Here is a 10740-nt window from a genome sequence, read left to right as displayed (position 1 = left end):
CAAATTTAGTAAAATGCAGAGAACATACAAATATCTGGTGATTTATCCTCAGTAAACAGCTCTTATGCCATTGCCCCATGTGTCTGTCCATCCCTCCTGCCTTTAATAACGTTTGAAATCATCAGCTTATTCCAGCCAAGAGAAGCTAGAAGTCCCAACGACATTTATGTTTCTATAAGTTTAGTGTAGATCACAGATGTCTTCCCCAAGTGTGCTCCATGCTCAAGACCATGTGCACGGGAGAGAAGCCCTGGGAAGTAATCGGTTTTGGGAAAGGCTTCACTTGGAGCTTGCCATTAGGCTTGAGAGGCACTTGCAGAAACCAGGCTGCTTAGATCTCTGGCAGGCAAGCACGGCAAGTTGAAATGGGAGGGCTGAAGCTGTTGCTGCTGGCTGGCTGTCCCGGGCCAAGGCAGGAGCAATCGAAACTGATGAAACAGCGCTTGAAGCACCATGGTTTTGAGCCTGGTCTTTTACGGTAAGCTAGTGCTGACTGTGGTTTTATGGTATCTGTGGCCTTTGTGAATAGGGTTTACCTCTTTGAGTAAATCTGTGTACCTACTTGACAGGCGCTGCTATTTTGCTCTAGTGCCTTCAGAGACCCTCCCAGTTCATGTTTAAAGCAGCACTGAGGTCGTCAGGGTAGCATTACATCCCGGCTCTCTGGCAGGTCCACCTCGGCCACCCTCCCGCCGGGCAGGAGCGGACACAGTGACCCACCGACTGGGGCACAGCTCTGGGTGCCACAGAACACCCCAGGCCGGGCGGCCCCCAGCTCCTGGTGGGTTTGCGGGCAGGATGCCGCCCAGCCGCGGGGCACCCTTCCCCTCGGGCCCGCGGCGGGGACGAGGAGCCGGCCCGAGGTACGTGAGAGGACACACGTCCCGGGGGACGACACGCCCGGGCCTCCCCTGCGCGCGGCCCGGCCCGCCCGGAGCGCGGCAGCGGGCGCGCGGGGGAAGGGCGCCCGCCGGACAAGCTCCAACCGCCTCGGCCAACGGCCGGCGCGCGCCCGAGGCGGGTCGGCCGGCGCGAGCGGGAGGGCGCGCGCGCGTTGCCAGGAGACCCAGGGCGCGCGGGGGAGGGGAGGGAGAGGAGGGAGGGGGGGTTACGTGGTGACGTTAATTCTATATGAGCGCGAGCGGCGGGAGCTCGGGTCTTTTTACCGCCAGCCGCGCGGCGCCTCCTCCTCGCTCCTGAGTCACCGCCAGCCCCGGCCCGCGCAGGTACCGGGCGGGGCGCCGCCGCCCGTCCCGGGGCTGGGGGACGCGGGTGGGGGGCAGCGGCGGGGAGCCCCTGGTCCCCGCTCCCGCGCGGGGAGGCCGCGGGTGCCGGCCCGGCCTAACGGGGTCCCTCGGCCGCCGGGTCGCAGGGGGCCAGCGGTTCCCGCACCGCTCCAGCCTCTCCCTCGCGGCCCGCGGGGCGGCAGCGCCGCTGCTCAGCCGGCCCCTGGGCGGGGAGCGGTGCCCGCAGCCCCTCTCCCTCGCGTCTCCCCGCCGAGGGGCCGGGCTGGGCTAGGCCGGGCCGCTCGGCTCGGGCCGGCGCTGAGGGGAGGCGGGTCTGCCCGGCAACACGTGGGGACGGAGCGGGGCCGACGGGGCGCTGCCGGGGAAGGAGAGGGCGGTGAGGCCGGAAAGCCGCGCCGGGGAGAGCGGGGTGTGCCTGTGTGTGTGTCCGGCCGCGGTGAGGGACGCGGGGTGCGGGGGGGGTGGGTGCCGAGCGGGCGGTGGCTGCGCACATGGCGGGGGGACGGCGGATGGCAGCGCAGTGGCCTTGTGCTGGCTCCCGGGCTCGGAGCGGCGGCTGGGGCGTGCTGTGCTGCTGGCCGCTGGCAGGGGGACCCAAAGATTCAATCAGGGGACCGGCAACTCTCTCTTCCTGCCTCAGGAAACAGCGTTTTTCGGGTTTTTGAAGTTCAACATGTCGCTTCTCTCGGTGTCTGCTAGCTGATATCACCCAAAATGAGGCCCTTGCTTCCCCCCTGCTTGTAGATATGTGCCGTGTAAATGATAGAGATAGGAGGTACAGGAGGTAAATGACGACTGTTATAAAGGAAAACTAAGAAACTGCCTGAGAGATCTAGTAACTACAACTGGAAGTATTGTCTTGTGTTTAGTATTCATATATATTTATCTATCTGCATATAAAATGTATTCTATCTACTCCACATTGGATGTTTAGGGGACTTACACAGCCAATACTTGTGAGACTTTCAGTATTTAATACAAAACCTTTCCCATTTGATTGCAGAAGAAAACACAAGCTTTTTTTCAAATGACTGTGGTATAGCAATAACATGCAGCATATTCCAGAGTTTGTCTCCAAGCACATTGCAATTTTGTGCATGTCCATTTGTGTTTGAAGCCCTATTGAGATACACTTAAATTTCACGTTTTAACTCCTTTGAGGAAGGTAGGAGAAGTGGGCACTGGCTGTGCAAGGTATGACAAATACTTTCCTCTGCTCACCTCCTCTGTTGGAGTTTCAGTGTCTGCTCTTGGAAGTTAAATTAATCAGGCAGGAGGTAGTGCCTGATTATTTTCATTTTGATCATAAAATAAAACTTGGGAGAAGAACTAAGGCCTAAGGCTGCATACAGTTGTAGGTAGTTTCTGATGAGCTTGTTAGTAGCTTGTTAGTAGCTTGTTAGTAGCTTGTTAGTAGCTTGTTAGTAGCTTGTTAGTAGCTTGTTAGTAGCTTGTTAGTAGCTTGTTAGTAGCTTGTTAGTAGCTTGTTAGTAGCTTGTTAGTAGCTTGTTAGTAGCTTGTTAGTAGCTTGTTAGTAGCTTGTTAGTAGCTTGTTAGTAGCTTGTTAGTAGCTTGTTAGTAGCTTGTTAGTAGCTTGTTAGTAGCTTGTTAGTAGCTTGTTAGTAGCTTGTTAGTAGCTTGTTAGTAGCTTGTTAGTAGCTTGTTAGTAGCTTGTTAGTAGCTTGTTAGTAGCTTGTTAGTAGCTTGTTAGTAGCTTGTTAGTAGCTTGTTAGTAGCTTGTTAGTAGCTTGTTAGTAGCTTGTTAGTAGCTTGTTAGTAGCTTGTTAGTAGCTTGTTAGTAGCTTGTTAGTAGCTTGTTAGTAGCTTGTTAGTAGCTTGTTAGTAGCTTGTTAGTAGCTTGTTAGTAGCTTGTTAGTAGCTTGTTAGTAGCTTGTTAGTAGCTTGTTAGTAGCTTGTTAGTAGCTTGTTAGTAGCTTGTTAGTAGCTTGTTAGTAGCTTGTTAGTAGCTTGTTAGTAGCTTGTTAGTAGCTTGTTAGTAGCTTGTTAGTAGCTTGTTAGTAGCTTGTTAGTAGCTTGTTAGTAGCTTGTTAGTAGCTTCTTAGTAGCTTGTTTTACTACTGTACCCATTTTACAATGGGAAACTCCTTAAAGAACAAGAAAGACACTGTGCTTGTATTGAAGTGAGCTAAATGGCTTACAGTCTCTTGGAAATGCAGAAATTACCTTAATTCTTAGGGCAGAATAAAATTTGAAATCTACATAAGCTTGAATGACTTTATTGCCTGTATACCAGCTGAAATTTTGAGTTACTCAGGTTTTCAGGTACCTGAGACATTGATGTAAGTGCTTGGAATAGGCTACTGATACCTGTATTTCCTGTTTGTGTGTCTCACTCCTATAGGAGCAGTGTATACTAACAATCTTCCTTCCCTCCACTTTTCCTGTATTTCGTGACAGGCCTTGCATATCATGTGCTCTGGTTTATGAGGACAGAGGTTTGTTTATTTGAGTGTATGTGGAATCAGGATCTTGTACACAGGTGGTACGATCTGGTGTTTTTCAGGGCCCCTTGTCCTTCTTTGGCATTCACAGGGCTAGGAAGCAAGGGCTGGGGCTGCTGGCAGTGCACAGTAGTCTACGGCATCTGTGCAGCCAGCCCGGTGCTACAGGAAGTGCCAGAAGCACTGGGTCTGCTGTAGTGCTCTGTGTGTACAGCACAGTAATGCTCTTGCCATCATGACATTTCATCGAGCCCCTGCCTCAGTCAAAAACTGTTCCTGGGAGCTGTCAGGGGACTTGGTATGGTGTTCTGCTTACTGAGCACCCTGTAAATGGGTGGTCTTTTTTTTTCTTCTTGCATAGCTGACAATGTACGTGTGTGCACAAGTGAAACTGAAAGCAGGGCATTGTGGACTTGTATGTTATGAAGCTTTTAAACAAACTTTTCATAACCTTGAGTGAGACCTGAGTTTTCCAGGTTGAGACAGTGTTCATTAATACAGAACTCCAGATCTTCAAGTAAACTTTGGCTTACTGTACTATCAGTTGCTTTGTTCTAAGTCTGTTCCTTCACTTAGCTCCTAAAAGTTGAAGTAACTGTAACATGGAGAATTTAACTCACTGTGGCAGAGATTATATTCCTTCAGCGAATAAAATAGCTTGAGGATTTGAATTTCAGTAATGAAGAATCTCAGGGGAGGAAAGACAAGCATCTTCTGTATAGAATTCTTGATCACATCGTTTGGTGAAAGACAGGTTGTTCCAGTAGGCCAGTGGGTATAATGAACATGTTTATGGTATCTATGCCTGTTTGTTAATATCATTTTAACCTGGTTCATCTTTAGATTCTTGTGGCATCATTGCAAACATGCTGAATCTCAAACTGAAAGTTTGGTTTTTGTTTCTTTAAGGAACTTTGGGAATTGGACAGACTGCAGAAAATGGAGATGCAGATGTTCTTAAAATGCCTGTTTTTCTGCTTTTGTATGTGCATTCAATGGAACTTCAGCTCTGGGCTTTTCCATGAACTGATAGTGCTTTGGTATTAGTGTGGTACTTGTAGGCATTTACACAGAAGATAGTACTGTACAGACAGAAACAAGACTTCTAAATGCTGATTGTATTTTGCTGGAGCTGAGGAGTCTTCTGAGTTAGATGGAATGCGTTCACACAGACCAGAAGCTAACTTCTCATTAGGAAACTAGCTAGTAAATAATAGAGCAGAATGGTATTGTACAAGTGGTGTTTAATCTGAGGAACGCTTGTGATGATGGGTTTAAAGCTTATAGGCCGGTTTTCATTTGTAAATTACTTTGAGCTCGAAAGTGATTGTAATTGAAGTTAATTCAATCTAGCTGATCATTACTCAGCTCAGAGGTTTGTGCAGTTCCTCATCACCTCACTTTGTTAATTTGAAGAGCAGATCTGGTGTCATAATGTATTTGTCTGGAAAGCCAGACGTGCCTGACAGGCATCATAGAAGTTGCTTGAAGATTCGTTTGATGACCTTCTGAAAAATTAAGCTGTTTAGAAACAATGCATGAGATTTTTGAGGACTTCCTACACTCAACAAAGATAATGCAAAGGAGAAAAGCGATTATGAATATGGCTTCACATATTTAGTGATAACTTTGACCTTAAATTTTCAGGAACATTACATATGTTGCACAATAAAACTTCAGTTGCATTCAGAAAAGAAAATGAGACTCTGCTAATTTACTTTTGATACTTTGTATTTAGTTTAAAAATATAAATAATTTGAGATTTGAAGTAATTTAAATTCTCCCTAAAGATTAATATTTTAAATGAATTTACGTATCACTAGAACATAATCTGCATCTTAACTACTGTCAAAGGCTAGACTGGAGATCTTTCCTAGATGGAAAGCTGTTTATGTTTTAATATTTGAAATCAGAGGGTACATTTGGGGGCTGAATATATGCTTAAATGTACATTTGCACAGACATAATTTACAGTGGTGATGTCTGAGTTTAAAGCTTAACTTGCAGTAATGACTAGGCAGTTGTACATCAGCTGTTTCACTGGGTCATGTAGACTTTAGACCAAAATATTACCAGTTTATCCTTAGTACCTTTTTAGGACCCAAAGGTGAAAGAAACTTTTTAGATATGAAGACTTCTGTTTCTGGGTGTACCTGTAGCTGTGAAGCCTTCAGTTGCTGATTTGACATTAATTCTTTAAAAACAAAACAAAACAGCAAAAAACACCACTACCAAACTCTCACCCAAAACCTGAGAGATGCTAGAGATGCTCTCATTTTTAAGTGTTGGAAGTTCTGGTTCAGATGTTTGACTAAGCAGATGAGTCTGAAAATGGAGTAGAGCAAAACTCCAAGCTTTGAAGACCCAGGGTAGAACCATAAATGCTTGTCATCTTTTCTCACTGTCTTCAGTAATATTAGTTAACGCCAGTACTTCATCTAGATGTTGTGTAATATACAGTGTTTCAAAGGAAGGGTTCTTTCATGTTTCTTGTGGGATGACTGGCCATTGATGGGAAGCTTCTTTTTAGTTCTGGCTCTGGTTAAAAACCTGGTTTAAGCATTGAAAGGTTAAGATGGGGGGGACACAGGAGGGGACATAAAATAAAACAATAGTTTACATCCACACAAATTTTTAATCAGTTCTTTTTGAGCTTCCTTTAACATAAATATATTAGTGTCATTTATCATTGTTCAACTCTCAAATACTATTAATCTCAGATTTAAGTTGCTTCTGTTCTGCAGGTGTTCCTGTGACTAGACCCTGAACTAGTTTATTTCCTCTCTTCCAGAATGTTCAGCAATGAATACAGTATTTTTTTAAGGATATGACACTGAAGTGTATAATGTTATTTTGCATTGTCTGTTTTAGTCATCATGCAGTCATTTCAGATCTTGCCTACTTCTGCGTGTTGAGTGGAAGTCTTCAGTAGGCTGTGCACAATTATACCTGTGCCTTTGCACAGCGATTTTTTTGCCTTTCGAATTCTAAATTAGTTTGAATTGTTTCTTTTAATATATGTTAGTTTAGCTTTTACTACTATGTATTTTGCCTTGCTTGGATCACCGTTTTAAGTAGATCTTTGCTCCTTCAGTTTTGGAGATTTCTCATCTTGACTTTGGATGGCTGAATATTATTCAATATATTCATTAACAATTTGGACGAGGGAATTGAGTGTACTATCAGCAAGTTTGCTGATGACACTAAGCTGGGAGGAGTGGCTGGCACGCCAGAAGACTGTGCTGCCATCCAGCAAGACCTGGACAGGCTGGAGAGTTGGGCGGGGAATAACCTGATGAAATTTAACAAGGGAAAGTGTAGAGTCCTGCATCTGGGCAGGAACAACCCCAGGTTCCAGTATAGGTTGGGGAATGACCTATTAGAGAGCAGTGTAGGGGAAAGGGACCTGGGGGTCCTGGTGGACAGCAGGATGACCATGAGACAGCACTGTGCCCTTGTGGCCAGGAAGGCCAATGGCATCCTTGGGTGTATTACAAGGGGGGTGGTCAGTAGATCGAGAGAGGTCCTCCTTCCCCTCTACTCCGCCCTGGTGAGACCCCATCTGGAATATTGTGTCCAGTTCTGGGCCCCTCAGTTAAAGAAGAACAGGGAACTGCTGGAGAGGGTCCAGAGTAGGGCAACAAAGATGATTAAGGGAGTGGAGCACCTCCCTTATGAAGAAAGGCTGAGGGAGCTGGGTCTCTTCAGTTTGGAGAAGAGGAGACTGAGGGGTGACCTTATTAATGTTTATAAATATGTAAAGGGTGAATGCCATGAGGATGGAGCCAGGCTCTTCTCAGTGGCAAACAATGATAGGACAAGGGGTAATGGGATCAAGCTGGAACACAAGAGGTTCCACTTCAATTTGAGAAAGAACTTCTTCTCAGTGAGGGTGACAGAGCACTGGAACAGGCTGCCCAGGGAGGTAGTGGAGTCTCCTTCCCTGGAGACATTCAAAACCTGCCTGGACATGTTCCTGTGCGACCTCACCTAGGCGTTCCTGCTCCAGCAAGGATATTGGACTAGATGATCTTTTGAGGTCCCTTCCAATCCCAAACATACTGTGATACTGTGAATATGAGCTGGTATAAGAGCTTTATTTTGTTCCTCGTGTGTGCAAAGTAACATCATCAGAAACCTGCTTGCCGTTTTTGAACTGGGGATATCTTCATGAAATGGCCTTTTGATTCTTTTATCACCTTCACTGTTATGGAGATATCAGGTGGTACTGCTGGTAGTAAAAGCACAATTGAGTGAAATTCACAGGAAAATGCTTCTGAAGATTGCTTTGTAAATAAGGCTCGAGTTCTTTGGCTCTCTACCAGTGTAGTATACCTTACAAGTGCTTTTTAAACTCTGCACCTGTATTCATTTGAAAGTGACTTACTGAAACCATAACCATGTGTATACTTCTGCTGGGTCTACTACCAATTGTAACATCTCACCCCTGACAGCCACCAAAAATGTGTCAAAGTTAGATTGATGTTGTGTGGGTTTTTTTAAGTGAATGCTAGCTTCTTAGTTGAAAACCAGACATTTTAAGATTTGCTGTTTAGTAATGGCTTTGTTTTGATGGAAAAATATTGAAGTGAAGATAGCAAGGAAGTTGCTAAACATGTTTTAGAAATTTTAGTGGCTTTGTGGGGAGTTAATGAATTTACAATATTGCATTCATCAGATGTTCCAGCAAAAAACACCCTTTTGAAACCTATGTACATTTTCCGGTTTGTGTTTTTACTTTCTTTTCAGATACGGATGTTTAGATGTTTTTTTTAAAGTCAAACTGTGTAAAAACTTCAGTGGTGCAGTGTGTGAGCCTTGTAGATAGCAGTGTAACTGCCAGTATGGTTGTGTTTGATTATGTGTCAATCTCAGTAGTCAACTGACACTTTCCTTCATTTGATGTGGCATGCACAAGTTGATCTTTTAAAATGTTAAAATGCACCCTGCTACCTGAATTACTTTGTTAAAACACTATTTTTTTATCACTTTGACACTAACAAGCTGAATACTTGTACCAACATGAACTGTATAGAGAAATACTCACATAGGAAGCTTTAATTCTTTTTTTTATAAATGAAGATTCTGATTTCAGCCCTTCAGCGTGGCTGTTGTTTTTCTGTTATCAGTGATGGAAAGAAGAAACTGCAACAAACTATTCTGATCAGTTTGTTGAAAAGAAAAAATCTTATTTGGGTTTTTCAGATTTGAATTTAAACTTCTGGATTACTTTTCTAATCATGAAAGATTGCCCTAAATAGAAATTGGTAGGTATTCTGCTACAGAATCTTGGCATCCAGAACAAAGGCCACGTTGTGTATTAATTGTCCTATTTTTAGAACACAATCAGGGAGCTCAGATCAGTAGTAGAAACAAGCATGCAGATATAATTCACCCCTCGTTTTAAATTGTAATGCTGTAGTCCATTTCCATATTATGGAGACTCTTGTTTTGCTATGAGAGTAAAGAGTAAGGCACTACCTAGAATTCAATAAAAATGCTACAAAACTGGAGTTCAGTATTTGACTGAATCTTCGTTTCCTGATTTTAAAATTAAGGGGAAAGCTCTAAAACGTGTTTCCACATGAACAAAAGGAAGCCCTGCAGTTACTAGTGGCTAAGTAACTTAGCTATATATAAATGATCACTCAGTCCTGTTTTGACGAATCTGAGTTTTTCCCCATCATGTAACTGGCATTCTCTTGCAAGTTGTAGAGCACTTTAAACTTGAAATGCGGAAAATGTGTTTTCATGCCATAACATGTATTGTGCAGAGACCTGCAAGCAGTAGTGAAATAGTTGCATTGGCAAATGGCTGAAGTTGGTGCCTTTACCTCAGCAGTTACTATGAAAAGTGAAAATTGCCACTTGAATGGGAGAGAGCAGACAGTTTCAGTTAATTGTGTTGTGTTACTAGGTTCAGTCTTATAATGATTTAGTGTTTCTATTCTCAACAACCAAATTCTGAATTTTGCCGTGTTATCACAAGGTAAGATGTTTCACATACTGTTTCACAGTAACTTCGAACTTGTCTAACCGTGTTTGAGAGTTATTCTAAAAGGTACTTACTGGTAGTGGCCTCCTTCGCTTAGCCCTACTGTTACTTATGCAATTGCAGGTCTAGCCCTGTACAATAGAAATCCCCAGCACTTTTTTTTAACTTTACAGCTGTTCAGCCATTGCTGATGAAAGGAGTGGGGTATGCATAGCTAAGGAAGAACTGTGATAAGCTTTCCCAGCAGCATTTGCTGGTTATGTTGGCTTTAGCTGACTGAAAAGGTGGTTCAGCAGAGAAACTTGATGTTCCCTTTACAAAGGGGGTGTATTACTCTCATGGTGATGTGAGTCCTTCCCATCTTGGTCAATTTAGCACTTCCATATAGTTAAATGTTCTGAGTATGTTTTGTGAGACACCACTGCTCCTCTGAATTTCTTATTCTCTGCTTGGTCCAGAGTACCTTACTCAGGCTTCTGCTAAAGATTCCCATATATTGCCATGCCAGTTAGCATTTCTGCTGTTGACTGTGTGTCTTTTGGACCTAGTGGATGAGTTGGTGCTTGCATAATAAAATTGCAGCAAAACAGAACGGTTTGAGTTACTGTATCCAGTTACAGTGTCCACTGGCACATTCTTGTTACTGTATTGAGGAACCTGGATTACTTGCTTCCATTGACCATTAGCTCCTTAATTTCTCTACAAGACCTTGATAGCTTTTATAATAGTACTATCTTGTTTATTATCTCCTGCTCTTGTTTTCTGTGCTTGTATTTTGACAGACGATCTTAATTAGCTACTCCAGATTTGAAAATTTAATTTTGTCAATTTTTGCTCTCCTACATTAACAGTCATAAATATTTTGTTAACAGAAAAACTTTGAGGGGCTTTTAAAAGGAAATTGTCTCTGGAGAGTTCAGTGGCTGATAATGTCTTTCATCAAATAGATGTGGTCTCTTGATGTTCTAGCATAGGACTACTCTCCTCACTTTAAACTGATTTTTTTTTTTTTTTTACCTTCAGCTTTCCTAAGAAG

General features: G+C 43.8%; 1 protein-coding gene across 1 annotated transcript in view; it reads left to right on the top strand.

The window, feature by feature from the left end:
- Positions 1-1107: 1107 nt before the first annotated feature.
- The window catches only part of NAP1L1 (nucleosome assembly protein 1 like 1), a 38385-nt gene continuing 28752 nt past the window's right edge, over positions 1108-10740 (top strand). The window contains exon 1 of the mRNA XM_065838007.2: positions 1108-1226. The gene's annotated coding sequence lies outside the window, so the exon portion shown is untranslated. The remainder of the gene's footprint in view (positions 1227-10740) is intronic.

This window comes from Patagioenas fasciata, chromosome 1 (assembly GCF_037038585.1).
Source record: "Patagioenas fasciata isolate bPatFas1 chromosome 1, bPatFas1.hap1, whole genome shotgun sequence".
Classification (NCBI taxonomy): Eukaryota; Metazoa; Chordata; class Aves; order Columbiformes; family Columbidae; genus Patagioenas; species Patagioenas fasciata.
The sequence above is the reverse complement of the archived record's forward strand: the minus strand, read 5'-3'. Positions and strand labels throughout refer to the sequence as shown.